Here is a 26,295-nt window from a genome sequence, read left to right as displayed (position 1 = left end):
AATTATCAAAATTACATATATATAAACATGTTTGTTGTTTGATCATTAAAGTGAAGTGAAAAATACAATGAGCAGTTCTTTCAACAGTGAGTTCAAAATCTCGGCCAGATTATAATTAGCATGTTCTGCGGATTGAAGCTGAGTGAAAAATAATATTACTAAGCTAAGTAATTATGGAATTCCAATAAATAAATTTATGACTTACTTGATAGAGAAATTAAACATACAAAACCTCAGTGTTAGAAAATTTTCAAAGTAATTTATAGGGTAGTTCAGCAAAACTGAAAGATAAATTCTCAACCTTTTTAATACAGCTACTGACTCTCAGTTTAATAGGGAGGACATTGGAACAGTCTCTTAAATCTCTGTAGGGCTACATTTACTTAGCTAAGTGACAGTTGTATCAAATAAAAACTAACACCAAAAATTTCTTAAAATGAATCAAAGACTTGGTAATTATAAGGACAATTTCATGATTGTATCCTAACTTGATACTATATAGTTATGTATTTTTAGTTTATTTAGGGAATAAAAAGGGATATATTTTAATTTATTAATTTTTAGATATCATTCCTGCCTTGCAGAAATACTGTTTTTTTTTTTTTCTTCACAAGCATTTATGAGAATTACTGTTTCTCTTTTTTTTGAAAAGGTGTTTTGTTGCCTGGAATGTTTTGAGAATTTTCAAGGACAGAAGGTAAGTGCAGATTACCTTCCTTTCATTTAGTTTTTTTCCATCTGACTCAGCTACAAAGATAAAATTTTTTTTAAATAGTGCAATTTCACCTTTCATAAGATTCTTTGCTATTATTTCAGTCTGATAGGGATCTTTCAGACTGATCTTTAGCCTGCTAGGGCTACCCCTAGTGGCTCAGAGGGTAAAAGCGTCTGCCTGCAATGCGGGAGACCCAGGTTTGATCCCTGGGTCAGGAAGAAGGAAATGGCAACCCACTCCACTATTCTTGCATGGAGAATCCTCATGGACAGAGGAGCCTGGTGGGCTACAGTCCATGGGGTTGTAAAGAGTCGGACACGACTGAGCGACTTCACTCAAGGATCTTTCTAATCTGTTGACTAATAGTGGGCACACATTAGAAAGCAATTTCACAGTGTCCCAGTATCTTCTAAACTTGTCTAACAGAATGCAAGTTGCTGTCATTCTCTATAACCCAAAAGTGGGTTGGTGGTCTTATGGCTGTAGCCAGGCCACCATGGCAGCATTGTGAGCCCCTGGTACTTCTGAGGAGGTGAAGTTCAGGAAAATGTTTAGTGAGTAAATGTTTTTTAATTCTACAAATGCTGAGTCTGATTTTTGTGTACTGGGTCCTGTTAGTTGCTAAAGTTGCAATGATGAGTAAAATACCTAGGGCCCTCAGTTCAGTTCAGTTCAGTTGCTCAGTCGTGTCTGACTCTTTGCGACCCCATGAATTGCAGCACGCCAGGCCTCCCTGCCATCAAAGATACAAAAAAAATAAAGTGCTCAGTGTTATGAAAGGAGTGGGTACAAGTTGTGATAAGGTATGAAAGCAGGGACCTAATCCAGAATTGACTGGGGGTGATGGGGAAGGCAAGGGACACTTTTGAGTAGCCTTCTAGAACCAAGGAGTCAGCTTTGTGGAGAAGGCAGAAAGGGCAAGAGAGACAGAGGTAACAGCAGGAGTGAATGCCCCAAAGCACAGAGTGGTGTGATGTGTCTACAGTACACACAAGGGAATACTGAGGCAGAGAGTGGTTCTTCTCTCCCTCATTGGCTATCCTTCTGTATAACAAGGGTGGGAGTTGTTGGGGATCTGATGATCACTAATCATAAGCTGCTATAACATTTAATCCTGTCCAAGAACCTTGTCAGATGCCATCATCCCTGTTTTACAGATGAAAGGAATCTAAACAGGTCAGGTTTTCAGTTGCCCATGGTGACAGAATGAAGGAATGATAGAGCAGTTAGGATGCAAATCCTGGCCTGGGTCCATGTGTTCTTTCCACCACTGTTAGGAACGCACAGTGGACTCCAGTAGAGGAAGACAGGGATGTGTAAGCATCAAAGAGGATTACAAATAAGGTGTGAAAATGATGCTTTGATGTTAGAGAATTCTGTCTGAAAGTAATAGCATTAGGTCTTTTAAGAATGCTCTGTTGCTCAATCTCAGTAGTAATCTTGAAAGTACAATTTAGAACAATGAGACAGCATTTCACACAAAGATTAAAGGTCTTAAAAGACCAAGTTTGGTGAGGATGTGAAAAAACAGGAAATCTCATGCTTGTTGCTGTGAGTATAATTAGCACATTCGCAGTGGAGAACAATTTAGCAATATCTAGAAAAGTTGTGGAGGGTGTATATTTCTGAGATTGTTTTGCACACATATCCAGGGAGTTGTATGAGAATGTTTATTGCACTATTATTTCTAACACCAAAAACTGGAAATTAACTAGGTGTCCAATAGAAGAATGGACAAATTGTAATATAGTCATATACTGGGATACCATGCATAGTTAACAATGAATGGACTAAGATAAATTTCAAAAAAACTTGAGTGAAAAATCTCAATTTGCAAAATAGTATACAATCTATGTGGGCTTCCTAGGCGGCACTTGTGGTAAGAACCCACCTGCCAAAGCAGAAGAAATAAAAGATCCCCAGGTCAGGAAGATCCCCTGGAGGAGGGCATGGCAACCCACTCCAGTGTTCTTGCGTGGAAAATCCCATGGACAGAGGAGCCCGGCGGGCTACAGTCCATAGGGGCACACAGAGTCAAATACGACTGAAGTGACTTAGCATGCACGCATACCACCTACTTAAAGTTTGAAAAATACGCCAAGTTGTATTTTTTAATTCGTATAATGTTATGTATTAGTAATATAAAGACGTGTAGTTCTGGGAAGATACCAAATTTAGATAAGAGATTATGATTACTTGGGAGAATAAGGGTGTAAAAAGGTTGTTCAGTACAGGGAGTTTGATGTTTTGTTTCATCAAAAAAATAAATATGGATAAAGGATTTAAAAGAGCAGAATAGTTGATAAATGGGTATTGTGTTAACTATTGCAATATTTTACAGAAATTTTTGAAAAACAAGGAAACTGACAGTTTAATTATCTGCAAAGTGAGAGGTTTTTTTTTTTTTTAACAAACTGACTTTTAAAACTTTTATTTATTTATTTATTTATGTTCTTTTACTTGGCTATGCCAGGTCTTAGTTGCAGCATGCAGGATCTTGGTTGTGGCATTCCAGACCTTTAGTTGTGGCTTACAGGTCCTATTTCCCTGACCAGGGATCAAACCTGAGCCCGCTACATTGGGAGTGCAGACTCACTGGACTGCCAGGGAAGTCCCAAGAGTGTTGCTTTGTTGGTGTTTTCAAAATTAGTTTGTAGAAGGTTGATAAATCAATTTAGTATTTTTTAAATGACTGATTTTTTAATAACTTAAATACGTGTGTGTACATGTGTATGAATGAGACTTTGAAAACATGAGAGTGCTTATATCTCCTTGACATCCTATTTTCGTTTCGTTTGGGTTTATACCCAAAAGTGGAATTGCTGGATCATAGGTAGATCTATTTTTAATTCTTTAAGGAAGTCCATACTGTTTTCCATAATGGCTGAACCCATTTACATTCCCACCAGCAGTATACAAAGTTTCCCTTTTCTCCACATCCTCACCAACACTTGTTGCCTCTTCTCTCTCTCTCTTTTTAAAACACCCCATTCATTTCTGGGAGCTTACTTTTTAATAAATACTTTCATTTATTTATGGCTGTGCTGGTTCTTCCTTGCTACATGGGCTTTTTTTCTCTCTAGTTGTGGAGACCAGGAACTACTGTCTGGTGCAGAGCGGGGGTTTCTCACTTCAGTGGCTTCTCTTGCTGCTGACCATGTGCTCTTGAGCACAGGCTCAGTAGTTGTGGCAAATGGGCTTAGTTGCTCTATTATGGCATGTGGGATCTGAGGACCAGGGATTGCACCCGTCTTCTATATTGGTGGGCCAGTTCTTTACCAGTAAGCCAGAGGGGAAGCCCTCTTGTCTTCTTGACAATAGCTATTCTAAGAAATCTGAAATGTTATCTCATTGCAGTTTTGATGTGCATTTCCCTGGTGATTTGGGATGTTGAGCATCTCTTCATTTATCTGTTGACTGTTTGCGTGCCTTCTTTGGAAAAAAATATATTTAGTTCTTCTTCCCATTTTTTAATCAAATGTTTAGTTTTTGTTATCTAGTTGATGAGTTCTTTATATGTTTTGGGTACTAATCCCTTATCCAATATAGGGTTTGTAAATATTTTCTCCCATTCTGTAGGTTGCCTTTTCGTTTTGTTGATTGTTTCTCTTGCAGTGCAAAAGTTTTAAATTTGAAGAAGCCAGCCTCACTTGCTGATTTGTTGTTCTTGTACTTTTGATGTCATTTAAATGACTAATTTTTAAAATAAAGTAGAAATATAGGCTACATTGTATATAGTAAGGGTAAATATTTTCTCATGAAACATGTTGCAGTTATATATAGATTATACATATAGATGGTCCCCAACTTACAATGGCTACATTTATGATTTTTCAAATTTATGACAGTGCAAAAATGATATGCATTCAATAGCAACCAGACTTTGAATTTTTAATCTTCATCTTTTCTTGGGCTAGTGATTTATGCTACAGTTTTCCTTCATGGTTCCGGGCGGTAGCAGGCAGCTGCAGCTTCCAGTAAGCCACATGACCATGAGGTAAACAATCAATTGACAATCATCCTGTACCCACACAATCATTCTGTTTTACACATTGAGCACAGCATTCAGTAAACTACATGAGGTATTCAACATTTTATTATGAAATAGACTTGTGTTAGATGATTTTGCCCAGTTCAGTTCAGTCACTCAGTCGTATCCAACTCTTTGCGACCCCATGAATCACAGCATGCTATGCCTCCTTGTTCATCACCAACTCCTGGAGTTCACTCAAACTCATGTCCATCGAGTTGGTGATGCCATCCAGCCATCTCATCCTCTGTTGTCCCCTTCTCTTCCTGCCCCCAGTCCCTCCCAGCATCAGGGTCTTTTCCAATGAGTCAACTCTTGGCATGAGGTGGACAAAGTATTAGAGTTTCAGCTTCAGCATCAGTCCTTCCAATGAACACCCAGGACTGATCTCCTTTAGGATGGACTGGTTGGATCTCCTTGCAGTCCAAGGGACTCTCAAGAGTCTTCTCTAACACCACAGTTCAAAAGCATCAATTCTTCAATGCTCATCTTTCTTCACAGTCCAACTCACATCTATACATGACCACAGGAAAAACCATAGCCTTCACTAGATGGACCTTTGTTGGCAAAGTAATGTCTCTGCTTTTGAATATGCTATCTAGGTTGGTCATAACTTTCCTTCCAAGGAATAAGCATCTTTTAATTTCATGGCTGCGTTACCATCTGCAGTGATTTTGGAGCCCCCCAAAATAAAGTCTGACACTGTTTCCACTGTTGCCCCATCTATTTCCCATGAAGTGATAGGACCAGATGCCATGATCTTAATTTTCTGAATGTTGAGCTTTAAGCCAACTTTTTCACTCTCCTCTTTCACTTCCATCAAGAGGCTTTTTAGTTCCTCTTTGCTATAGGCTAATGTTAGTATTCTGAGCACATGTAAGGTAGACTGGGCTTTGATGTTCACTAGAGTAGGTACAATAAATGCCTATTTGACTTACGGTATTTTTGACTTACTGTGGGTTTACTGGGATTTAACCCCATCATACATAAGAGAAAAGTCTGTACGTATGTTTGTGTGTGTGTTGTGTATGTGTGTAAGATGTGTGGGAGGTTAACCACATTTCCTAGTTTCTCTGGGAAATTCCTAGTTTATGCCTGTTAACCCAGGGTAATTTTCAACTGTACCCCTTTAAATCTAAAAACATCCTCATTTAGGAATATAAATTATATGATCATCCTGGTTCTAGGTCTTGTTATAAATTTACTATGACTTGCAATTCTTTAAAAACTATGAAAAATCCTGGCCTACATGATATCTGAAGTACCAGTCTTTCCACACACCTATGGGATCATATCAGTATCCCACTGACCAAAATCAGAGGAAGTCCACATATCGAAACGCTACCCAGAAGGTGAAAAAAATGCTATCCAGTGCAATCTTCTATATAATCATGATGTATATTTATATACATTCATTATATATATGTTTTCTAACATAATATGTGCCATTTATTGAGCACTTGTATTTGCTAATTATCATGCTAAGTTTTTTACATGTACTATCTCATTTAATTTCTAACAACTCTTGTAAAAGATGAAACTGACACAAATTAAAAAAAATTTGTTGGAATATAATTGCTTTACAATGTTGTGTTCATTTCTGCTGTACGACATCATGAATTGGCCATTTGTGTACATATATCCCCTCCCTCCTGACACAAATTAAATAACTTGCCTCAAATCATACAGATGGTAATATGGTAGAGTTGTATGGAATTCCTACAGTCTTCACCTGATTTTCATAATATTAACACAGAGAAGCTTAATAAAATATATTTGTTGTAAACTACTGTGTTGGAATATAGTAGAGGGGAATTCCTAATACTTAGAAATGATCTTCCTTTGACATATTACAAGCACAAGACTGTAAAAATTTACCCCCAAAGTGCGCATTACCCTTACATGTTTGTTTATTGATTGGAATTGTTGAAAAAAGATCTGGTAAGATTTGGGTAGTGGAAGTGAGGCAGTAGTTAATGATCTCTGAAGGCCATATTGATTAGAGGTGATGAGAAACAAGGATTCCAGCTTGACCATCAATAAAGCTATGTTCTTTATTAGTGTACTTTATGATTAATAAGAACTTCTATTATTTAAAAACTGTAACGATATCTTCATTGTAGAAAATGTGCCAAATACAGATAAGCAAAATGTTATCTGTAATGCCTTCAATAATAGTTAACTGTTCACCCATTTTTCCCTAGTCTTTTCAAATAAAAAGGCTTTACCAGGCTTCCCTGGTAGCTCACCTGGTAAAGAATCTGCCTGCAATGCAGGAGACCCCACTTCTATCCCTGGGTCAGCAAGTTCCCCTGGAGAAGGGATAGGCTACCCACTCCAGTATTCTTGGGCTTTCCTGGTGGCTCAGCTTGTAAAGAATCCACCTGCAGTGCGGGAGACCTGGATTTGATCCCTGGGTTGGGAAGATCCCCTGGAGAAGGAAATGGCTACCCACTCCAGTATTCTATCCTGGAGAATTCCACGGACTATACAGTCCATATGGTCGCAAAGAGTTGGACACGACTGAGCAACTGTCACTTCTTTTTAAATAAAGTAGAACAATATAGTTCATACTGTTTGATAACTTTAAAAGAGCTTATATGCCCATTTAAAAACTATTTTTTATTTTATTTTTGGCTGTGCACGTGGCTTGCGGGAACTTAATTCCCTGACAAGAGATCACACCCATGTCCCTGCTGTGTAAGTGCAGAGATCTAACTATGGGATCACCAGGGAATTCCCTAAAACTATTTTAGTGATTACATCATATTTCCCTGCATGGACACATAATTTCCCCGTTACTACTGGACTTTTAGATGGTTGCTGTTTTTTTTCCACTTGAACAAAACTTTGATGAGCATTCTTGTAGCCAAGTCTTAGCTTGCTAATTGTCCTTAGATAAATTATTAGATATGATTTTCTTAGGTCAAACTATATTTAAACATTAAATATTTTAGTATAGCTTCTCTCCAGAAAAGCTGACCAATTTTGTGTTCCAACCAATAATACAGTTTGTGATTTCTCTATACCTAGGCACAAGCTAGAAATTATTATTAAAATTTTTCCTTTCATAATATTGAATAAGGTTGAATTTTTTAACTTTTTAAAATATGCTTCTATCTTATGCCAACCTGTTTTAGTTCCACTTGGTTTTTTATGTTTGTCATTTTCTTTCTATTTTATTTATGATAGTTATATAAAAATTTTAAGATGTAGTCAAATCAGATTATAGATTATACTTTTCATGTCATGCCTAGAGTAAAAGGCCTCTAACAACCTATGATAATATAATATTCCCCTAAATTTTCTTTTAGTGCCTTTATATTAATAGCCTAACTCTGCATTTTTGATAAATAAGGTGAAGTAGGGAATATTTTTCCCTCCAAATGACTAAACATTTGTCCGAATATCACTTCTGCCATCTTATAATAAAATCTTAGATACACATTCTGTTTCTAGATTTTCTACTTTATAACTTTGTTTCACTATTCCTGTGTAAATACTGCTGTTTTATGCTTTATTTCTTATCTTGCTATCTATTATGCCCTGGTCATACAGGCACATCTGTAGTGGGAAAATTTGCTTTTGACAGTTTTGGAAATTATTTATTTGCTGCATCTGGTCTTAGTTGCAACATGAAGTATCTTTAGTTGTGGCATATGAATTCTTAGTCACGGCATGTGGGATCTAGTTCCCTGACCAGGGATTGAACCTGGATCTCCTGCATTGGGAGTGTGGAGTCTTAGCCACTGGATCACCAGGGAAGTCCCTGCTTGTGATAATTTAAATATCAGATGACTCAGTAAGTACCCTTGACAAAAACTCTGCCTTTATGTGGATCCTTACATGAATATTTTGTTATAACTTTCCTGGTGTTCTGCTTCCTATTTAACTTGCCTTGACTTCTTATACTAAAGAAAAATAAATCTCCAAAAGTATGGTCTTGCTGAGTTCATTGACTGAAAGTGCTTGCCTCCTTTACTTCCATTCATCCCCCCAGTCCCACACAAGTACAGACAAGTGACAGCATTTGAGAAACATTTTTTGCTAATGACTTTTTTTAAAAGCTGTAGCTTAAAGGAATTTAAGCTTCCAATAAAATCAAAGGAAGAAAAAAGAAACAGTTTCATACCTGTGGAAGCTCAAGAAAACTTTGGTTATGTTCATATGAAAATATTTAAGGCTTCAGTCAAGGAAAATAATATACTGGAAAATGTGTATGTAGGGGGAAGGCACAGAGTGAGAGCATGAAAGCTAAAAGAATAATTAGGACAAAAGGTGCAGGAATGAGGAGAGAGATGAAAGGAGAGGGAACCATGTGGCAAATTCTAGGGCGAATGTTGGTTTGGTAAAGTTCAATTCATGGAACATGCTTTGCTGTTAACTTGGGTTGTGGTAAATATGTTAATACCTGTCATAAATGGTCCTCAAAATGTTGTTCAGAAGTGAGATATACTTATTAAACTTTCAGTTGTTTCATAGGCAAATTGAAAGAGCCATTATTTTTATCTTTTAGTGGCTGGTGCCAGGGTAGTGTCTCCTAGCAAAGTCAGATGAAATAAAACTCGTTTTGTTTCGTGAATCACAGATGAATTTTGACACTTACGAGTCTGTCTTGGACATCAACCAAACAGTAATATCTAGAAGTACCTCACATAATAACCTAGTCTTGTAGAATGGATTGAGAGGCAGAAGTACAGTTAGACACCACATCTTGATATAAAAGGGTTCAGTTCAGTTCACTCACTCAGTCGTGTCTGACTCTTTGCGACCCCATGAATCGCAGCACGCCAGGCCTCCCTGTCCATCACCAACTCCCAGAGTTCACTCAGACTCAAGTCCATCGAGTCCGTGATGTCATCCAGCCATCTCATCCTCGGTCATCCCCTTCTCCTGCCCCCAATCCCTCCCAGCATCAGAGTCTTTTCCAATGAGTCAAGTCTTTGCATGAGGTGGCCAAAGTACTGGAGTTTCAGCTTTAGCATCATTCCTTCCAAAGAAATCCCAGGGCTGATCTCCTTCAGAATGGACTGGTTGGATCTCCTTGCAGTCCAAGGGACTCTTAAGAGTCTTCTCCAACACCACAGTTCAAAAGCATCAATTCTTCTGCGCTCAGCCTTCTTCACAGTCCAACTCTCACATCCATACATGACCACAGGAAAAACCATAGCCTTGACTAGACGGACCTTAGTCGGCAAAGTAATGTCTCTGCTTTTGAATATGTTATCTAGGTTGGTCATAACTTTTCTTCCAAGGAGTAAGCGTCTTTTAATTTCATGGCTGCAGTCACCATCTGCAGATATAAAAGGGTAGAACACTTTAATTTTATGTTCTGCCTTATTCTGAATTTAAGTTATCAAAGATATCTCTGCTTCCTAATGTACAAAGACCATGACTTTAGAGAAAATAGGTAAGATACATCAGTGACTTCAGAACATTTATACTTCATAATTTAGAATCAGATTGTAAAGAAAATACCTAAGAAAGCATGTATCTCAATCTCCTTTCCAAGACATTTCAGCTCCAGGTCATTTACAGAGTCATGTTGCATGTTTAGTGAATGCATTGACCTATAGGCACTGTATAGCAAGGGACAAGTGATGATTATGATCACTGTTTCAAATTGGTGAGATTCCTGAGGCAAACATTTCCCATAGGCATACATCATAAGTCACTTGGAAAGGGCAGGGAAAATTAATTATTTTACCTAGGGGAAGACAGGGTAGTGAATATTGAGAACAGTAATGTGATTTATAAATAGCAGTGTGTTGACACCAGTTTACTAAATGAACTTTCTTCAATATCCTATTGAATGGCATACAGAGATTTTTCAAAATAGTATTATATGTCTACCTACTATGTGTCAGACACCTGAGATAAAGACTAAATAAGATATACTTCTGTCATTGATAAACTCACTTTTAAAGAGGAAGGCAGATATGGAAGAAGATAATGTGCAATAAGGAATATGAACAAAATATTCTGGGAGCTACATGAATTCTATTGGAGATACGCTTCCCAAAGGAAGTGATATATAACTATGTTATTAGCTTGCAATTTAAAATGAGGAAACATTTTTCATCATTACTAGAAAACTATCTCATGTTATTCTAATGGCAATTTGATATAGTGAAGTTTAGCAATAGCCCTGGTACACTGAAAGTTCCTTGCTTGATTTAGAATTTCAGGTTTATTTTTCCCAGTTAGCAATTTGCCCTAAAACTGTGTGTTTCATAGTAATCTGTTGGGGGCCAGAGTGAGGAACTCCGCCCATGGCAAAGGTCATGAGGAAGGAGGCTTGGCATACGTAAAGGCGTGATCAAGCCTCAGGAAACCCCCTGTTCCCGAGCATTTACCCCAAAACCAGAGTCTGTTTTATGCTCTCGCCTACATCTCTGACTTTACGGGGGCTCTCCCCCATAACCATTTCTCTTGGAGAAGGAGTTAATGCAGCTCCAAGGCAATAAAAATTCCTGGGCGTGACAACAGTGTTTCAGCTTAGGGCGTGACAAGAGTGTTTCAGCTTAAGAACTCCTCTGAAGGTTATCTAGCCCACCAGTATAGGTTTGTCCGGCCACATATGATTGTTTACAGCCTCCCAACCTGAGAGGCACGAGATGTTTTAGACATACTACAGGCAAATTCTCTTGGGGAGTTAGAAATTATTAGTATAGTGGGTTGGTTAGGAATTATATTGGTGAAGGGTTTTTCATTTGTTGTGCCAATAATTGCTGCTAATTCCCTCCCCTGGGTGGGACAAGGATGTCTCAGGTCAAACCTCTCTGCTGACAGACTAGCTTGTGTGACAGGATTATCCATACTCCTGCCACTATGCACATGATTGTTTACTACCTCTCAACCATAAACAGCACAGAGAGTTTTGGAGTATTTTGAGAGTCTTAATTAGCATAGGGCTTTTTCTTCTCATTGAGTCAATGATTGCCACTAGGCGTCCATATCCTTAGGCACCTAGGAATATATTAATCAATGTATTTGGAATATAGAAAAGGAAATATAGTAGTTTTAGATGTTAGCAATACTAGACTTTTTGAGTTAATGGATTTTCTCTTTTGTAATAGATCACTGTGCTTTGCTATAAATCACTGTGTCCTTGTTATGTAAAAATGTAACTTTATCGCTATCTTAAGACTAAATAGATCTTAAGGGGAGCATTGGTAAAAGGATTTTCATTTGTTGGGCTGATGTTTGTTGCTAAATCTCCATATTCCCTGCCCATATAATGAATATAACTAACATATAGGAGAAAAAAGTCCTAACCTTTAAGCATATAGGAGAAATAAGTATTAACCTTTAAGATTAATCCTGTTAACCTTGGGTTAAATAAATTCATTTCTTGATTGTAACTCACTACACCCTCACCCTATGGGAATGCAACTTTATCTGGAGGGTGGTGCCTGGTTTAAGAAAAAACACTCTTGGAAGAAATAAGGTTTTTGGTTATCAGAAAGAAAGGATCATAGAATGTCAGCAGGTCTCACTCATGGCCAGAAGATGATGTAATATCCCTAAGACCCCTGCGTGATTCTGTATTCATCCCTATGTGTAACAAAAGGTATATAAGCAAACCCCAAAATAAAGAAATTGGATCAGTTTCCAGAAAGACTGATTCCACCATGTCGCTTCTTTCTTGCTCCCATTTCTCTGGCTGAATTCCCATCTGGATTTCCATCCTCAAGATCCAAGGAACAAAACAAAGGTCCACTCTCATAGAGCTTATTACATTACTCATAGAGGGAGGAGAAGACAGATAATCAAATGTATTCATAACATAGGTATAGTGGGTGACTGTTGGGCTGCTATCTTACACAGGGAGGGTAGTCAGGGAAGGCTTCTCTGATAAGGAGACTTTTTGACCAGCAAGTAAGGAAGCCTGGCATGTGGTTACCTGGAGGAAGAACATTCAAGGTAGAGAGCAGTGAGAGCAAGATTTCTCAACCACAGCACTATTGACATTTTGGACATGGTAGTTTTTTGTTATGGGTGCCATCGTGCACAGTGTGTAAGATAGTTAGCCACATCCTTGGCTTCTATCCTGCTTCCCAGGTGGCACAGTGGTAGAGAATTGCTTGCCAATGCAGAAGATACAGGTTTTATCCTGTGGAACTGGGTGGGATCTCCTAGAAAGTAAATGAAAAGATTGGTTAAGACTTGGGCACTCCAGTCTTCAGAGATGAAAGGAAGTGAATAAAGGAGATAGAAAACAAACATCCAGAACACAAAGGTTCTATCTGAAGATGGTCATAGGCAGTAACTCCATTTCTAAGAATTTACCCTAAGAGAATAAGTGAAACAGTACACAGAGATATGTGTCAGGGTCTTTGTTACAGTGTTGCTTACGAGGGGAAACTTGGAGACAATTTATTAATGAATGTTCATCAGCTGGGTTCAGTTTAATGAAATTATTGTGAAATCTATACAATGAAATGCCATGTTAAGGACAATAAAAGCGTTATGTATCTATTGTTGTTTAATCGCTATCATATCTGACTCTCTTGTGACTCCATGTACTGTAGCCTGCCAGGTTCCTCTGTCCATGGAATTTCCCAGGGAAGAATACTGGAGTGGCTTGCCATTTCCTACTCCTGGAGATCTTAACGACCCAGGGATCAAACCCAAGTCCCTAGCACTGGCAAATGATTCTTTACCACTGAGCCACCAGGAAGCCTGTTATGTATCTATACATGTTAATAAAAAAATTACTTATTTAAACATTTTAGTCCCATTTAAATAAAAAGATATCCATCCTATTTAAAGAATGAAAGGACACGTGCTTACATGTTGATAGTGCCTCTGATTGGGTATTGGATAATGGTCAATATTTTGTTTATTTCTCTGTGTAAACAAAAAAGTTATTATAATAAGAAATGCAAAATATTGCAAATTGGTTAAAAAAAACCCAATTGCATGAATACAGGGAGAGATTTGGCAGCAGGTAATGTGAAAGAGACCTAGATATATTTTCATTAAGTGTGGTTTAGAGTTGCCATATATTATTGCTAAATTAATTGGAGTACATTGTTTAAAACAAAAGGAAACATAATTTTATATTCCCAGATCTCCTGGAGATGGGAACGGCTACCCACTCCAGTATTCTGGCCTGGAGAATGTGTATTCTCCATAGACTGTGTATTCCATGGAGTTGCAAAGAGTCGGACACGAACTGAGTGACTTTCACTTCACTAGACAGGCTTAATTTCTCAATCAGAATTCTGTACAGACCTGAAATCATATTACATGAGGAAGAGGTACAAGAGCCCTGGATGTTCTGGGCCAAAGAGGAGTCAGTCACAATGGAAACCAGACTTCCACTTTCAAAGATAGGCAGGAGTGTGATGAATAAGTGAGATTAAACCTTATTGTAGTGTTTCAAATAGATAGGGTCAGACAAGAACCATCTGCATCAGAATTACAAGTTTTTAATAAAATAGTTGATTTTTGGCCCCAACTCAGGCCAACAGAATCAGAATCTCTGGGAAACAGGCAAAGAATATGTTTCTTCTCCCCACCCTTCCACACCCCCCATCCCCCGCCAAAAGCAAGGCACTCTAAGATCTCTTCTCATAAGAACCCAAGTTAAAGAATTACTGCAAATAATTTGAGAGTAACTCACCGGACAACATAAATTCTGATGCATTTTTTTTTCTCTCTCAAATAACAGATCATTTAATTCTGTGCTTAGTGTGAGTCAAACACAACTCTACACATTTCATCTGCATTAATTTATTTAATCCTTCCAACCCTGAGGTAGGTACTAGCATTAATCCTCATTGTATAGCTAAACAGAGGCATGGAAAGATTAAGTAACATGATCAAGGTCACAAAGTGGTGGTTATACAAAACATTCTTAGATGGAATGAAAGTCTTCTGCTCCGTAACATCAGGACCATAAATTAAGGATCAAATCCTGTGAATGTTTGGAGTCTTTATGCCTCAGCTAGGCAACAATGCAGAGATTTCAGAGCAGTGGTTTCAGACTAGGGTGCACATACTGAGTTATATGGACACCTTCCAGAAGACCACAGCACGGAATCGCTTTCTTGATCTTCAACTGCGGGTTCACCTAGGGGTGTATGGGTAACAAAATGACAATTCTAATGATTGGTTTTGGGGAAGTTTCCTTTCAGTTCAGTTCAGTTCGGTTCAGTTCAGTTGCTCAGTTGTGTCCGACTCTTTGCAACCCCATGAATTGCAGCACGCCAGGCCTCCCTGTCCATCAACTCCCGGAGCTAACTGAAACTCATGTCCATGAAGTCAGTGACGCCGTCTCTGTTGTCCCCTTCTCCCGCCTTCAGTCTTTCCCAGCAGCAGGGTCTTTTCCAATGAATCAGTTCTTCACATCAGGTAGCCAAAGTATTCATCTTTAGCATCATTCCTTCCAAAGAACACCCAGGACCAATCTCCTCTAGAATGGACTGGTTGGATCTCCTTGCAGTCCGAGGAACTCTCAAGAGTCTTCTCCAACACCAGAGTTCAAAAGCAAAAATTCTTTGGCATTCAGCTTTCTTCACAGTCCAACTCTCACATCCATACATGACCACTGGAAAAACCAGAGACTTGACTAGACAGACTTTTGTTGGCAAAATTATGTCTCTGCTTTTGAATATGCTATCTAGGTTGGTCATAACTTTCCTTCCAAGGAGTAAGCGTCTTTTAATTTCATGGCTGCAATCACCATCTGCAGTGATTTTGGAGCCCCCCAAAATCAAGTCTGACACTGTTTCCACTGTTTCCCCATCTAGTTCCCATGAACTGATGGGACCAGATGCCATGACCTTAGTTTTCTGAATGTTGAGCTTAAGCCAACTTTTTCACTCTCCTCTTTCACTTTCATCAAGAGGCTTTTTAGTTCCTCTTCACTTTCTGCCATAAGGGTGGTGTCATCTGCGTATCTGAGGCTATTGATATTTCTCCTGGCAATCTTGATTCCAGCTTGTGCTTCCTCCAGCCCAGCATTTCTCATGATGTACTCTGCATATAAGTTAAATAAGCAGGGTGACAATATACAGCCTTGACGCATGCCTTTTCCTATTTGGAACCAGTCTGTTTTTCCATGTCCAGTTCTAACTGTTGCTTCCTGACCTGCATACAGATTTCTCAAGAGGCAGGTTAGGTGGTCTGGTATTCCCATCTCTTTCAGAATTTTCCAGTTTCTTGTGATCCACACAGTCAAAGGCTTTGGCATAGTCAATAAAGCAGAAATAGATGTTTTTCTGGAACTCTCTTGCTTTTTCCATGATCCAGCAGATGTTGGCAATTTGATCTCTGGTTCCTCTGCCTTTTCTAAAACCAGCTTGATTAGTTAAATCACTCCATGCTTTTATAGGATCTTTCTTCCCTGCTATACATATTTTATTAAAATGTCAGGCTCTGGCCTATGGTCAGGTAATACCATATCCTTCAGAGGATACTCTAAGTTGGGTCTCAGACTGCTGCAGTGAACCCGATATTATAATTCTATTCATTTATTTATTTCTGGCCGTGCTGAACCTTCGTCGCGGTGCAGGTTTTTCTGTAGGTGCAGCAAGTGGGGGCTACTATCCGGTTGCAGAGCATGGGCTTCTCATTGCAGTGTCTTCTCTTGTTGCGGGGCCTTGGCTCTAGGGCACCTGGGCTTCAGCAGTTGCTGCACCCAGGCTCTAGAGTGCAGGCTCAGCGGTTGTGGTGCATGAACTTAGTTGCTCTGTGGCATGTGGGACCCTCCAGGATCAGGGATTGGCAAAGCTGTGTCTCTTGCATTGGCAGGGAGAGTCTTTCCCACTGAGCCACCGGGAAAGCCCTAATCCAGATGTTATAATTAAATAAGTTACATGGATTTTTCAGTCTTATAGTGCATCTAAAAGGTATGTTTAGGGAATTCTCTGGTGGTCCAGTGGTTAGGACTCCACATAGTCTGAGTCTGAAGTCGCTCAGTCGTGTCCGACTCTTTCAGACCCCATGGACTGTAGCCTACCAGGCTCCTCTGTCCATGGGATTTTCCAGGCAAGAGTACTGGAGTGGGTTGCCATTTCCTTCTCCAGGAGATCTTCCCAACCCGGGGACTGAACCCGAGTCTCCAGCATTGTAGGCAGAGGCTTTACCGTCTGAGCCACCAGGGAAATCCTCAGGACTCTGCATGCTCACTGTCAAAGGTCTGGTTTCAATCCCTGGTTGGTGAAATAAAATCCAGCAAGGTAGGTGGTGCAGCCAAAAATTAAAAAAAAGGTATGTGTACAGCATACTGTAGTGTGCAAAAGCCTTGTCTTTAAAAATGTACATACCTTAATTTAAAAATATTTCATTGATAAAAATAATAGTTTATGGTTGGAAAAAAATGCTGAGCATTCAGTGAGTGGTACTCTTTTTTTTCTGGTGGAGAGTCTTATCTTGATCTTGATGGCTGTTGACTGCTCTATTAGGTTGGTGGTTGCTCAAGGTTGGGGCAGCTGTGGCAATTTCTTAAAATAAGACAGCAGTGAAGTTTGCCACATGGATCAACTCTTCATTTCATGAATAATTTCTCTGTGGCACATAATGCTGTTTGACAGCATTTTATCCACAGGTGAACTTCTTTCAAAACTGGAGTCAATCCTCTCAAACCTGGCTGCGTTTAACAAACTCAATTTACATAATATCCTAATATTCTAAATCCTTTGTTATTTTAACAATTGGTTGTCTGCCACTTTACATGTGTGCTGTTTGTGACACCCCAAAACAATTAAAATAGCAACATCAAAGATCAGTGATCACAGATCACTGAAAAAGTATGGAATATTTCGAGAATTTCTACAATGTGACAGACACATGAAGTGAGGAAGTGGCATTGGAACAATGTTGCTGATAGATTTGCTAGATGCAGGGTTGCCACAAACCTTCAATACTAAGGCAGTTATTTCGGAAGCTCAATAAAATTGAGATATGCTTGTATGTAGATTGGTCTGGTCAGAGTGATTTGTCTCTTTCATTCCCAACAACAGTCAAGAAATGAATAGCTCTTGAGAGAGTGACCTTGTAGGCCAAGAAAGCCTCAAACACACCAAAATGGCTCATCTCCATCCCATATTTAAAGGTAAACAAATTTTTTTTTCAGCTCTTCAATTACTTATTTCTTAGATGTATCATTGGCTGGAAGGAAAATCATATTTGAATAGAAGAAGCAGTGTATTTACTGGTAATGGTGTTTCTTTTTAATTTGGGGAGGGGATTATTGGATACAATACATAAAATCAGGACTTCCCTGGTGGTCCAGTGACTAAGACTTTGTACACCAATGCAAGGGGCCCAGTTTCGATCACTGTTCAAGGAACTAGATCCCACAGACCACAACTAAAGATCCTGAATTCTGCAACTAAGACCTAGCATAGTCAAATAAATAAGTATTAAAAAATAAAATCAAAGTTAAATATTTTTATAGAATTTCTTTCAGGTAAGGTATAAATAAATCAAGGTAATTACAACTTATTTGTCAAATTATATAATATTTTATTCAAATTATAGTCAATTCTTATTTCATCTTATTAAATGTTTTATTTCCTACTCTTATTAAAAAATAAAATTATCTGCTGGTTACTAGGTCAATTAGAACTTAGCAATATATATTTTTGTTTCACTAAATACACAGGAGTTTGACCATGATCTGCCAAAATAAATGTATTTATTTTTGATTTTTGTATGTATGCTTAATAGTTTGCAAAGTCCAATGCCAAAATTTGATACATGTAAACATATACAGTAGTCTCCCCAATCCACCATTTTGCTTTCTGCCGTTTCATTTACCTGGAGTCAACTTTGATCCAAAAACATTTAAGTATAAAATTAATAGAAATAAATAATTTTGCCTTTTATTTCAGGAAAAAACCCAAAAGTCATCTGATGGGAACTCCCTTGACTCCTGATCATCAAATGTACACATGTGGGTACCCGTATCCCTTTCTTCCTTCCTGTCATCAAAGGTCAGTCTTTCTCTCTATGCAATAATACTGATTCCATCTCCTCTTACCTTCTTATAGCCACCACTCTGCCTTTTCTGTCCTAGGATCAACACCTTCTGTCTGTGGGACAAGTTACTTAACCTCCCTGTGTATTGTTATTCTCTTTGGGAAACAGGGAGAATAGAACATTCCACACAAGGTGGCTGTGAGAATTAAAGGAGTGCTGAAAACTGTCACACAGCATGTACCATGAAATTTACCTGTTATTTTCATGTTTCCATTAGCGTTTATACATATTAGTCTTCTTCCTCATCTAGTTACCCCACCTTCTCTTTAGAGTCCCAAGTCTTAAAATCGTCTTCTATTTTAAAAGTTTTATTATAAATGATCTTCTGTCTACTGTAATGAGGCTTCAGCATCTAGAATTCCTCCTCCCATGACCTCCATGCACTAAATCTAATAAATCTAATGAATACTGGATAGATCTCATTTTAGTTGACTTTGCAGCACTTAACAAGTGTAATTTTCATCCTTTTTGAGTTCTGTTCCTTTGGCTTAAATGGTACCCAAATCCCTCCTTCTCCACCATATTCTTTCAAGTCTTTGGGGCATCCTCTCTTCTACCCAAATTTTAGATGTTAAGAGTTCTTTGAGGCTCTCTCTTCTAGGTATTCCCTCTCCCTATATTATCCCATGGCTTCATTTACCACTTGCAGCAGATACTGTAAACTTGGTACTCGCAGCCAGCTAGCTTTTCCTTCTTCCATCATGCAGGCTGTAAAATGAAATACTGGATTTTCAAGCTTTCTTTGAGGCTTAAAGGAGGCCATGTGACAGAGTTTTGGGTAATGAGACCAAATGTAAAGTTAGGATTTCTGGAAAGTTTTTGCTTTCCTGATAAGAGAACAGTTGAGGGAACTGGTTTTTTCCTATTTCATGCTTGAAACCTGTAATGCTAAATATCCAGCAATTTTCTTTTCCCCATAAGGCAAAGAGCTAGCATACTAAGAATTGCTTTCATATTAACACTTCCAGCCCAGAATGTTCTTCTGTGCTTTAGATTCAAACAACTGCTTAATTAACAACTCCTTTTGGTTACCTCTCAGGTACCTCAGGCTGAACACTTCTAAAATAGTACCTGTGGGCTTCCCTGGTGGCTCAGTGGTTAAGAATCTGCCTGCCAATGCAAGGGACATGAGTTCAGTCCCTGGTCTGGGAAGATCCCACATGCCCTGGGGCAACTAAGCCCATATGCCATAGCTACTGAGCCCTGTGTTCTAGAGTCCGCACTTCGCAACAAGAAAAGCCACCACAATGAGAAGCTTGTGCCCTGCAACAAAGAGTAGCCTCTGCTCATGCCAGCTAGAGAAAGCCTGTTAGCATCAAAGACCCAGTGCAGCAAAAAATAAATCTTTAAAAAAAACATAGTACCTGTCACTATACTTCTCTCTGGCTCTCCTTTAAATGATCCCCATCTTGGTGAATGGCACAGCACCACCGTTTACCCACTTGTGCAAATTACAAATTTGGAGACGGCTCTAATACTATCTTCTCTCCCATACCCATCAACCAAGTATGTATTTATTTATTTTTGGCTACGTTGGGTCTTAGTTGTGGCACTCGGGATCTTGTTGAGGTATGTAGGCTTTGTAGTTGTGGTGTGCAAGCTTAGTTGCCCCATGGCATGTGGAACCCTAGTTCCCTGACTAAGGATTGAACCCTTGTGCCCTGCATTGGAAATCGGATTCTTAACCACTGGATCACCCAGGAAGTCCCTCAACCAGTCTTGTGTTTGTTTGTTTTTTTCTTTCTAACTCTAAAATAACCTTAGAATGGGCTCTCCCATTTTTTCCCTTTTACCTTTCTCCAAACTATCATCATCTTTCTGGATTAATATTAATAACCCTCAGTTGTCCCTATCTCCAATCTATTTTCTACAGATTAGTCAGAGTATTTTAAAATACAACCTGATTGTCTTGCTTCCACACTTAGAAGCTCTCCATTGCTTTTGGGAAGATCCGCTGGAGAAGGGAACGGCCAGTACTCTGGCCTACAGAATTCTATACAGTCCATGGGGTCACAAAGAGTTGGACATGACTGAGCAACTTTTAGCTTCACACAGTTTTTAATGACAGCATTGTGCCACAAAACTCCAATAGTGGCCTTAGGGTTTAATTTTTTGTTGGATCATCAAATGTGTTATATAGTAACAAGTAGTTGCTAACACTGATTCAGCTGCTCAACAATGCCACCAGGGACCCAGACCTTTTCTCTTTCTACTCTGTCATTTTCAGTGCCTTGGCTTTTGCTTTGTGCCTATAGATTTATTATTTTGAAATCGGGGCTGCTTCTCCAGATACCGTCCCTGTACTCAAGGCAGACAGAAGAGCGAAGTGGGGCATATAAGATACTGAGAGTGCTCTGCCCATATTCCCTAGATCTTATCACTTCATGCACAGAGGCCAAACTCCCAACTACTAGCACCTGGATTTCTATGTCTGAGGCTGTTCTCTGCCTACCTGAGCAAAGCCAAGCTGGCTTTGCTGCTCATACCCCTTCCTCCTAACAACAATCAATCAGTGACTAGAAGGAGAAGATATAAATACCTAGCTTCTTTGTCCCTCAGGTAGAATGATTTTAAGACGTTTTATACTGGTTTGTAGTTTCCCAGCAGAATCAGGCTCCAGTTACCCTTGGGAGTAAAGAGCTTAATAATTCTTTACTGATTAGTAGCCCCTTCCCAAATTTCCTTCTCACTTTTCAGTATCCTGTGTTTCTTGGGTGTTTCTTGGGATGACACCAAAATGAATTCTCTCCATTTGTGTCCTTGTTTCAGGGCCTGCTTTTGGGGGAATCCAATCCAAGGCAGGACATCACCATCTTTCCTTCTTCTTGTCTTTAAACCAGACAGTTGGTGCTGTGGTGTAAAGTTGGTGCTATGGTGGCCATCTTACAACTAGATTACAAGCCAATATACAGAAGTTAGAAAGAATCTAAGAGCTTGGGTCCATATCCTTGAGCCATTGTATCGGCCCTGACCTAGCTACTGTTGTCTGTTACAAGAGGAAAACAAGCCCTACTTGTTTAAGCCATTTATTCTGAAAAAAATTTTACTTGCAGTCTAATGCATACTGATACAAATAAACAGAAATAATTATAGGAAGAGCTACAGTGGAAATAGTGCTGTGATATAATATTACAGGGGAGTTTTTTAGATGGTGTGTAGGTTGAAACCTCAAGGATAAGAAGTTAGCCATTTCAGAATTAGAAAGCATGTCCTAGAAAGAAACATTCACCAAGAACCAGAGCAGGATGTTTTTGTTAGAAAGCACACTAGCGTGGCTGGAATGTAGAAACAGTGATGTTAAAAACAGGATAGGTGGGGAAGGCCCAAATAGAGTTTATTCTAAATGTAATAGGAAATGCTGAAGAGACCAATGCTGAAGAGACCTAAATAGGGAGGTGATATAATCCAATTTATGACAGCAGTTTAAGAACCAAACAGCAGTTTGCTGAGTTAATGTACAAAGCACTGATCTAGGTGCAGTGGAGAGAAAACAACAGCATACCTGCCTTCTAAGAATGGCCTTAAGTTTCACAAAATGACAATGAGTGTGGGTGTGAGGGAGAAGAATAAATTTTGTAATAACTGTTTTTGGATAGTAATGCCAGGCTTTAGCCCCAAACTCCAGAGACAAAAATCCTGTGATCAATAACTGCAATCAGAATGCTAAGAAGAGCAAATAATTTCCATGGTAATATTAATTTTCCAAGGTGTTTATGTGGGCTGGCTTTCAGTTAAGTACCTAGGAATATACCACACATACACTACAAACTCAAGAATTAGAAATTTTAAAGTAGATTGTATGATTTTACTGAAAGCATAATTCTACCACTAGATGGTGACATGTATACAAAATATTGAAGACAATCAGTCATCTTTATTAGTCTTGCTGTAGAGGGTGTATGGTGATTGCTTATTATTGGTTTGAAAATTCAGATTTGCATGAGGAATTTAGGGGGTATTTAACAGAGATTCAGCTTTATTCTTTTGGAATGCACATCTTTCAAATATATTCAAAGGTCTCTGTTGATACATTTAACAAGTCAGCACAGAAGAGTGAAGATTCTAGTTAGGAGGCAGGCAACGTTGTTTTATTGGCTTCTATGCTTTTCTCTCTTAAGCAACTGAAGTGGATAAAGGGATGGTGAACTACAGCCCACAGTCCAACTCTGGCCATTTTCACATCACATTTTTGTATGTACTGTAGGCTAAGAATGGTTTTCACGTTTTTAAGTGTTCGGAAAAAATCAAAACAAAAATAGTATTTTGTAACACATGAAAATATGAATATCAATTTTCAGTGTCCATTAAGTTAAAATTTTTATTGGAACACAGCCACACTTATTCCATGGTGTATCATCTATGGCTGCTTTTGTGCTAACAGAGTTGAATAGTTGTGATGAGAGACTTGGACTGCCTGTGATGCCTAAAATATTATTTGGCACATCACAGAAAAATTTGTTGAGAGCTAAAGTGATGACTGAAGCGCCATGATCATTCATGACAATAAATCTCAATAGACTCTCAAAAGCATTTTAAACTAAGCATCATTTCACATAATTCCTTAAACAATTGGGTGGCAATTGTTAAGAAGCTATTTCTTTAAAGATCAAAGTGTGTCTTGTATATATCCTGCATGTGCTAAGATGCTCCAGTCGTGTCCAACTCTTTGCGACCCCATGGACTGCCTGCCAGGCTCCTCTGTCCATGGGATTCTCGAGCCAAGAATACTGGAGTGGGTTGCAATTCCTTTCTCCAGGGGATCTTCCTGAATCAGGGACTGAACCCCTATTGCTTATGTCTCCTGCATTGCTGGGCAAGTTCTTTAGCACTAGAGGCACCTGGGATGTATTACACCCTAGTACTCTGCCTTTATAGTACTAGTTGTCCTCATTTTCAAGAACTGTTATGGGTTATCTCTGGTCTTAAAAACCATAGAGGACCGATTCAAAAATAACTGTATCAGTTAGCAATGTGTTTGGCTACAAGTAATGGAAATATAAGAGTGGCTTAAGGAAAAAGGAATTTATTTTTCCTTGCATAATCAGTCTAGGGGTGGAGAGCTGCTAAAAGATGCATCAGGGTCCTACACTTTATTATCAACTTTATGGTTGGCTTCTACCCTGTTGTGGTTTCGTTGTTTAAAAAAATCACAGACTAGATGCTTTATTAGAGCATCAGGATCATGTTTCAGGCAGAAAGAAAGAGTTAAGGTGCAGGTCTGCTGAATTTGTCCTTTTTTTAAAAATTAGGAATGGGAAATTCTTTCTCAAAGACCTGTTAGGAGTCCAAACTCGCTCTGCTCGCCACAAGACAGGCCAATGAAAAGGAGATGAGGTGTTTAGGCAAGGACTTTATTTGGAAAGCCCGGGCTGGATGGAGAAGATGGGAAACTAAAGTCTCAAATGACCATCTGGATGCTAGGATCTTTCACAGATCAGAGATAGGGGGTAGGTGAAGAAACAAAGTAAAAAGGCCATTAATCTTGCAAATATCTCCTAGAATGGCAAGCTCTGAGGCAGAGTATGTGTTAATTTCTTCCTTCCTGCCATCTACAGGTGGACAGGGTTCTGAACAAAGGCACTTTAACAGTAAGGCAGAGGGGCAGGATTCTCTGAAGCAGGCCATTATGTATGATTAAGATAACAAAAGCAGAGAAAAGCAAGTCATCGAAACAGTTCCAACGTGGAGTCAGAATTGGCTTTTCCCTGCAACAGACCTGCTCTGCAGATTTCTGCTTATATTTCATTGGCAAGAACTCAAAACAATATGGGTATCCCTAGAGAAACAATTACATAATGTTTAAAATTTTTTATTTTATATTGCTGATTAACAATGTTGTATTAGTTTCAGGTGTGATTCAATTATACATGTATTTATTCTTTTTCAAATTCTTTCCCACGTATGTTATTACAGCATACTGAGCAGTGTTCATGACATTTTAAAGCAAACACCAAGAATCCCTGGGGCTTTCCTTTCACGTATCAAGCTTCCTGAGTCTCAGCTGCCACCAGTAAAACAAACTAGGGTTTGATAAATTTCCCTGTAGGAAGAGAAGAGGGGTGGGTGGGAATGGATGTTGGATCGACAATGGCTGCTACAGGATCCAAAGTCTGCAGAAACCCAAATTTTCTGGGAAAGCTGGGAAGAAGAGAAGACAATGGCAAAATAGTTACAGCTCCTAAGGATCACCTGCTCGGATGGAACAACTCAAAACAGGTTTAACAGAAACTTTACAGCATCAACTTAAAGCGGCAGAAAGGCAAAGAAAACCGGCAAGGTGGTCCTCGAGTGAAGGGATGGTGTGATCTAACCTCGACAAACTCTGTAAAAGAATTCCCACAAGGCCTCCAAAGCTCTCTGGCTACGGATCTCAAAGATGCTACTATGTAAACTGGACTTCTCAGTCATATCTCTAAAGGAACGTACTAGATACAGAAATCAGTGAGGACAGTATCAGTGCAGGCGAGGAAGATTTTCCCCACGCTAGCTAGTTGTTACAACAACAAACTTCAGCTGAATGGCCTCTTCCCTCCACCTGTTCTTCATTCTCCGCTCTCCGACTTAATTCCCGTATTATGTGCTCTTCGCCGGGAAGCACACTACGTACGCTATTTCAGGCGAAAACTCTTAGGGTCATTCGTAGGGGGCCCTCTGGCGGAAAGAGAAGGAGATGCCCTGGGATACTCCACTCCGCCATTTCTAGTCACATCAATGTATCACTGCTCGAGGACACGCCCGCAGGTTAAGGCAGCCCGGGGCTGTTCCATTCTTCCAAAACCCCGCGGGGAGAGGGCTGCGTGTCCCCTCCTGGGCTGCGGTGTCGCTCCAGCCGGCTTCCCCGAACCCCAGCCTCCCGCAACCCTAAAGGCCTGAGTTTGGGTGAGGGGGACGGGACAAATGAGTACCAAGTCCCCCTGGGGGACCCAGAGTTAAAATGGCCAAGCGCAGGGGCGGAGGACAGGGCGGCGAGAGTGACCCGGCGCTTGCTGGGCCTCCGGGCCCGCGAAGCGGCCTCGGTGGGCGACGCCGCGCAACCACGACACTCTCGGAGCTCCGCCATCTTCTCCAACTCACCCGGACTCCCCCCGCGGCCGCGCTGGCTTCGCGCTTCCCTTCCGGCCGCTGACAGAGATCCGGGCTGGGCGGGGTGGGCGAGCGCGCGGAGGGGGTGGACCGAGGGCGGGGAGGCCGGACGGAAGAGGAAAGGGAGGGCGGCGAGTTGGCCGCGGCGGGGTGTTGGGCGTGCGGCGTGTGTGCGGAGGGAGAGGTGGGAGGCGAAGAGAGGGAGGGAGGCGCAGGAATGAGAGCGCGAGGCCCTTCTCGTCGGCTCCTTCGCCCGGACGGAAAAAGCCGAGCGCAGCCCGAACGCTCTAGTAAAATGGCGGCGGCGTCGGCGGTGGCCGCGGCGTCTGGTCGGTGAAGTGACTCTGCTGCTTCGCTCCCCACCCGCCCCCTCCCTCCCTCTCCCCTCCCCCCGTCCTCCCCCCCCTTCCCCGCCGCCGGCGCCTCCGCGCCCCTCCGGCCTGCGCACCTCCCCTCGCCCCCCTCCTCTCCC

General features: G+C 40.1%; 1 long non-coding RNA gene across 1 annotated transcript; it reads left to right on the top strand.

Moving 5' to 3' along the window:
* Positions 1-599: 599 nt before the first annotated feature.
* On the top strand, positions 600-22,310 carry LOC120851318. Its single transcript, XR_005718282.1, has 4 exons — positions 600-697; positions 17,720-17,811; positions 18,593-18,654; positions 21,510-22,310. It is a non-coding gene; the product is annotated as an uncharacterized LOC120851318 (long non-coding RNA).
* The last annotated feature ends 3,985 nt before the right edge of the window (positions 22,311-26,295 follow it).

The sequence above is a fragment of the Oryx dammah genome, unplaced genomic scaffold, assembly GCF_014754425.2.
Source record: "Oryx dammah isolate SB20612 unplaced genomic scaffold, SCBI_Odam_1.1 HiC_scaffold_25, whole genome shotgun sequence".
In the NCBI taxonomy this organism is placed as follows: Eukaryota; Metazoa; Chordata; class Mammalia; order Artiodactyla; family Bovidae; genus Oryx; species Oryx dammah.
Note: the sequence above shows the minus strand (reverse complement) of the source record. Positions and strands in the feature narration are given on the sequence as shown.